Raw genomic sequence first — 7,027 nt, forward strand, 5'->3', positions numbered from 1 at the left:
CCACTGCAAACCCTCCACTGCAATTGTTCCTCTAGAATAAAGTCTTCTTTACTGTGTCTTTAACAAGTCATGTGTGGGCAAGAGGTTCGAGAGAGTTGTAAAACATATTTTGGATTAAAGCCTTTGAAACTTTTTGTATGATTCTAGTATAGTGTTTCTTGATCTTTCACATGTATATAAATCACCTGGTATATTGGGGATAGAGCCCAAAATTCTGCATTTCTGACCAGTTCAGGGGGATGTTGGTGTTTCACGCGTTCCCCCCCCCCCCCGCCCACATAGATTAGCCAGAGTCCAGCACCCCTTGTGGAATATATCCGAGCCTCAGTTGAAACTTCGGTTTGTTTTTTTTTAAGATTTTATTTGTTTATTTATCTTTAGAGGGGAAGGAGAGAGGGAGAGAAACATCAATGTATGGTTGCCTTTTCTGCGTCCCCTGCTGGGAGTTAGCCTGCAAGGAACCGGCCTGCAACCCAGGCATGTGCCCTGACTGGGAATCGAACCGCGATCATCTGGTTCGCAGGCCCGCGCTCAATCCACTGAGCTACGCCAGCCAGGGCCGAACCTTCGGTTTTTAATGTCCCAACACATGAGTTTCGCCCACAGCATTTATCACAGTTTGCTATTGTTCTCATTTGTTTTATTCTTTTTTTGTCTCCTCCATTGAAACATGAATTCTGTGAGGACAGGAACTACATCTATCTTGGTCATCGTTTTCTTTCTAACACATGGCACAAACAGTAACAAAACTTGGAAGCCAGGACACCGAAAAACAAGTGGTACCTGACTTAGCAGAACAAACCAGCTGAAGCCTAAAGCTGAGGAAAAAACCCAGTTTACACGGCAGAACTCCCCAAGGGCTCAGGAATTGGCAGGCCAAGTCCCTCTGGAAGTTGGAGGGTTGGGCTGGGTAGAAACAGGAAGGTTGGTTGGAAATCTACTAAGAAGCATTTGGACCAGGTCCCTCCCCACTCCACTGAGGAGTGGACTGAAGTTTCCTTGCACAAGAAGGTTGGAGTTTACCTTCACTCCTGTTCATTTGGTTCTTTGGCTTAGTGCCCGCCCCTTAAATACATTAACCGTTATTTGAGAGGACACTTTGATGAAGCCCATTCCTCCCTGTGTGTGGCTGCCTCACTTTTCATTCTTTAGGCCTCAGCTTAAATAATAACCTCTGTAGAGAAGGTTTCTGTACTGTTCTATCTAGAATAGTTCCCCCTCTTATTCTTCTCACTAGCCGAGTCCCCTCTGGTGCAACTGGTTTGTTGAACACAGGGAACTCCTAGGGCGAGGTAAAAGGAAGCATTATTTTTGACCCCTGCTGTTTCGAAGTGTGCCCTGTGCAATATGTGTCTATGTGTTTCTGTCTGTGTTTCTCCTGTTCACCTTCCTCTAGACAAGGGGGCAGTTCCCATGACATTTTTAGTTGTTCAGAGGAATTAGAAAATTCTACAGTAATCGGAAGCCCTAAATACAGACTCGGAAAATAAAGGTAGTCATCCTGCTGTACCTGTAAGTCTTCTCCCTTCCCTCCAGCTGATCCTTGCTAAGCCTGTCCACCAGCAGGAGAAGAGAGGGGAGGGGTCCTCTTATTCTTTCNAATAGCTTTGCCTAACTAGGAAGATGGAGGGTGGGGGTGGGTGAAGCAAGTTGGTGTGTTTCTCTCTAACACCTGGTGGTTTGAAAATTAAGGCTGTATCTGAAAGCAGATGTATGCATGGCTAGACCTATCTTGGCAGGTGGTAACCCTGGGGATAAAGAAGTGATCCAACCTCCCTTCCCATTTCTCTGACTCCACTGCCTGGGTCAAAGTTAAGTGGCCGGGGGCATGGTACTACGGAGGAACCTCAGATACTTGTCTTGGATTCTGGTGAAAAGGCTGGGGCCTGAGTCATTTAAAGTCATTTAAAGTCATTTAAAGCTGTTTTGAAGTGTGCACTGTGCAATATGTGTCTATGTGTTTCTGTCTGTGTTTGTCCTGTTCACCTTCCTCTAGACAAGGGAGAAGTTCCCATGACATTTTTAGTTGTTCAAAGGAATTAGAAAATTCTACAGTAATCGGAAGCCCTAAATACAGACTCGGAAAATAAAGGTAGTCATCCTGCCGTACCTGTAAGTCTTCTCCCTTCCCTCCAGCTGAGCCTTGCTAAGCCTGTCCACCAGTAGGAGAAGAGAGGGGAGGGGTCCTCTTATTCTTTCGGTCGGTCCAGCATTCCTCCTCCTCCCGAGCTTGCTGGCCTGAGGTTTCCAAACCTGCCATGGGAAAGGCCGAGGGAACAAGGATAGAAAGTTCTTCCTTGGCTGGTGCTTCCATTAAGATGGTCTCATTCTCTCTGGACTTGGCAGTTGTTGAGAGTGTCTTCTTCCCCTTGGAAGTTCATTCATTTCTGGCTTAGATTTACCCTCTCCACTCCAGGCTTCCTGCCAGACTGTAATGCACTTAAAGTCTGTCAGTGTTTTGGCTTCTGGGTTTTCTGACTTGCTTAGGAAGACTTCCCTCACACTGAAGTTACAAGAATCTTTCTATAGCTAATGTGCTTCATTTTTACATTTAGATATTTAATACCATTTAAATTTTATTTTTATGTATGGTATGTGGTAGAGACCTACTGTATTTTCTCACAGATGAATAGGCAACTTTCCTGACCCCATTTATTCTTTCTCCACAGAATTATGACTTCGCATTGATCATACATCTAGTACTAGTATATGTTTGTGTGCTAGTTTGCTAGGACTGCCATACTAAAATATCACAGACTGGGTGTCTTAAATGACAGAAATGTATTGTCTCACAGTCCTGGAGGCTAGAATCCAGGATCTGGGTGTCAATGGCATTGATTTATTCTGAGGCCTTTCTCTTTGGCTGGTAGGTGGCCATCTTTAGCCTATGTCTTGACTTGGTCTTTCCCATGGGATCTTTTTCAAGGATGCCAGTCATATTGGATTAGGGCCTACCCTAATGGTCTCATTACAGCTTCACTGCCGATTTAAAGACCTATCTCCAAATATATTCTGAAGGATGGGGTTAGGGCTTCGATATATGAATTTGGAGGGGGAACACAAACATAACCCATAACAATCTGGATTTGTTTTAAGAACTTTTCCATTCCCGCGTTATCACAGCTACAAACTTAGAAGTACTTAGAAGACAGTCTATTATTTAGAAATGAACTTTTCTTACTAGTTCAAGTGTTACATTCTTCGGAAAACTTTTCCCAACCTCTTCTTTCTCTTAGAAACAAATACCTCCCATGCATTATATTTGAACCTCTATTATAACAATATTCCCTTCATAAAGGCGTGTCAACATCTAGTTTCAAATTAGATCACAAGCCCATAGGGCTCAAATAATTAATTTTTTAAAGTTATTAATTATTCATACATGGCATTATTAACAGCGGCTTGCTAATGACTTCATTACACACTGTTCTTCGAGTTTCACTCGCAGCAAATAGGAGTGAGGCTCAGTGCAGCTGTCACCTGCCTGAGGGCGCAGCACGTTGATGGGTGACTTACAATTTCAACCCAGTTCTTTTTAACTCTGAATCTCACCCTCTTAACCAGTAGAAAGTACTGCCTCTTTAGCTATTTTGTATCCCCCGACTCCAAGCAGAAGGCCTGGCGTACAGTAGGTACCTAATACATGTGCTTATAAAGTGAACTAAGCCGAAAGGCGTACCAATCAGCTTTTGTGTTGTCAGCCTTTCTATTTAAAGCCCTGTGACTGGGGAGCGATTTTAGGTCTGCATTACTGTGGCTGCAGTAACAGATATGCGGTCCTCCCCTGGGACACATAGCGCCTGTGCTTCCGAGTAATGACTGTCACCTTTTCCTTCCTGTGTTCTCCTGATCTTCAACATAATCCATGGGCTCAAACCAAGCTCCACTGTAGCTGTTTACTTGATGCTACCATTTCTCAGCAGGTCCATATAATGCCATGAAAACTTCATTGAGAGAGCATTACAAACAACTTTGTAAAAGACAGTAGCACATAGACTGTTAACAAATGCTACTTCTCGATTGTCGCTGGAGACTTGATGCAGTGGTTCGCCCATGAGCAGAGTACTGTATCATCATGTGTATGATTTGGTGGGTATCTTAGCCTGTTGGGTACTGTAACAAAATACCACATACCTGTATTTTTTGGACTCTAAGATGCACTTTCCCCCAAATTTGGGAGGAAATGGGAGTGCATCTTATAGTCTGAATGTAGCTTGCCTGGCTCGCTGTGGGGGAGGGGGTGGCGGTGGAGTGGGGTCATAGGCTATTAAATATTTTACCACATTTTTTGCTTCAGAATATTTCCCCTGTTTTCCTCCTCTAAATACCTAGGTGCGTCTTATGGTCCAATTCATCTTATAGTCCTAAAAATATGATACTAGGTGGCTTAAACAACAGAAATTTATTTCCTCACAGTTCTGGAGGCTGGGAAATCCAAGGTCAAGGTGCCAGAAAAATTGGCTCTTCCTGGCTTGCAGATAGCCACCTTCTCACTACATCCTTCTATGGCCTTTCTTTGGTGGATAGGTGCAAAGACAGAAATTGGAAGTGCTCTGATGTCTCTTCTTAAAAAGACACTAGTCCTATTGGATTAGTGCCCTACGCTTAGACCTCATTGAACCCCAGTACTTCCTTAGAGGACCCTTCCTGAGCTTAGGATTTCAGCATATGAATTTGGGGGGGACACAAACATTCAGCCATAACAGTAGGTCAAGTTGACTCCAGATGGAAAAAGAGGATAGGCCTTTGAAGATCTTAGCACATTTGGGGCTCAATAATTATAACTAGAATAATACTTCTTTATAACTAAATTGTTTTATCTATCTTATACATGAGGATTCACATCTCTATAAAATTTTGAGCAATATAGCCTACTCAGAATTTATTTTTAAATGCTTGAGTTTCCTAGATGAAAGATCTCTGTTATTTAATGATGTAAAACATTTCATCAAAATAATAAGGTCTCCATTACATTCTATCTTCAATAACAAATGTAATTTTCATCCTAATCCACAGTTTTGCTATTTAAGATTTATATGCATTTTTTAGTTATTTCATTCAACTATACCAAACAATCTATTTTCTTCCATAATATTACTTTTCAGATACATATAACTCTATCTCCCCAGTGGTCTCTGTTTAGTTATAAAATTTTTATTGCTACAGATTTCCTTTTAGCTCTTTATGATTTCTCTCTCTTCAAGGTCCTGTCTAGGTCTGACACCCTATGCTTCTGAGATGCTCCATGGTGAAAGCAATGTTTTAAAATCTGGGCTTGCCACGTTCCAAAAAAATATCAGGTCGCAGAGGTGGGTGGAGTGACTGAAGTGCTGTTATTGATAGTGTTCTATAGAATCGCAAACGCAGCTTGAAATGATTGTGTGGGTTGAGTCCCCTTACTTCATGTTGCCATAAATTCATAAATAAATGGTTTTCTAAGAGCGTGTCAAGGTTTTTCTCCTTCCTAAGAATTTTCCCTCAAGTTTCTTTGATGCCTGTTCCTCTCCCTCAGTAGCAGGTGTTCAGCTCTCAACTTCCATCTGCATTGTTTCTGACAATGTGGTCCTTATTAGAAGCTTACCAATTCTGTTTTCCAAAGAGGCAGCCTTGTAACAGCTGCCTGCACTTGGCGACGTAGCCTTGTCGTGGCTGCTGTATCTCTCCAGTCTGTGGCTGGGTTTCTGATTATTGGTGAAGGCAGATGTAATTCCTAAGGCTGCCATTTGAAATTTAATATGTACCAAACTGGCTATAACATCTGAATGAAGAATTTCATTTTACTAATTTTAAACATGTAAGAGTTAAAATAACCCCCACACTTAAAAAGAATTTATAGGAAAACAGCTTTCAGAATTGTCTGCTCAAATGAAATCCCATGACCTAGCCCTGGTCCGGACCTAGTCCAGGACCTAGCACACAGCCAGGCTGTGCCCACTCCTCAGAGATCTGGGTCCCAGGCTCTTTCCCCACTTGGTACTAAGAATGTTTGGTGGGGCCAGACTTATTGCATTTGCATGCATGTGATTAAAATTCGGGTCATTTTATTTGGATATTAAAGGTAAGAATGTCACAAGAAGGCTGGAGGACTTGGGGATATAATTCGGATTATGTGTCAATGACCCCCAAACCTATACCTGTATACCAGACATCTTTCCCAGGTTTAAATGGTGAGCCTGTATGTACCTCAAACTCAAAATATCTAAAATTAAATTATTGTCTTCCTTCTTTGCTCCATGAATTTTGACACTATCTACCAGTTTCCTGCAAGAACTACATTTTACCTTCACAAACAGTCTTCAAGTACTGTCAATTTACTTCCTAAGTGTCTCCTATTTTTCATCTCTACTTCACAACCCTATTGCAAATCCATCAAATTCACTGGATTACTGTAAAGCCCTCCTAACGTGTCTCTTTGCTTCCCAGCTCTTTCCCTTGTAATTGGATTTTTCTAGAGTGTGCATAGCTTTAAAAAGATAATAAAAAATTACGATTTTCAGAACGCGGTCCCAGATCTGTCCAGCGATGCTGAAAACACTCTCCTACCACTCCGAATGATTTAAGGCTCTTCTTATCACTGGTTGTGAGGAAGTAGATGATGTGTCTTGGTGGTGGTGTTTATTTCACGTTTCTTGTGCTTACTGCTCATTCCATCTGGATCTGTGGGTTTATAGTTTCCATAGTTTGGAAATTCGGGGGCCATTATTTTTTTAAGGTTTTATTTATTTATCTTTAGAGGGGAAGGAGAGAGGGAGAGAAACATCAATGTATGGTTGCCTTTCATGCGTCCCCTGCTGGGAGTTGGCCAGCAGGGAACCAGCCTGCAACCCAGGCATGTGCCCTGACTGGGAATCGAACTGCGATCCTCTGGTTTGCAGGCCCGCGCTCAATCCACTGAGCTACACCAGCCAAGGCTTCGGGGGCCATTATTTTTTTAAACATGTCTTCTCCTCCTGCCCCCTTTCAAAGGCTTCAATTACATGTACATTAGGCTGCGTGAAGCTGTCTCATGGCACACTGGTTCTTTTTT

Source organism: Sturnira hondurensis, unplaced genomic scaffold, assembly GCF_014824575.4.
Source record: "Sturnira hondurensis isolate 20B ecotype Veracruz unplaced genomic scaffold, ASM1482457v3 Scaffold0013299, whole genome shotgun sequence".
Lineage (NCBI taxonomy): Eukaryota > Metazoa > Chordata > Mammalia > Chiroptera > Phyllostomidae > Sturnira > Sturnira hondurensis.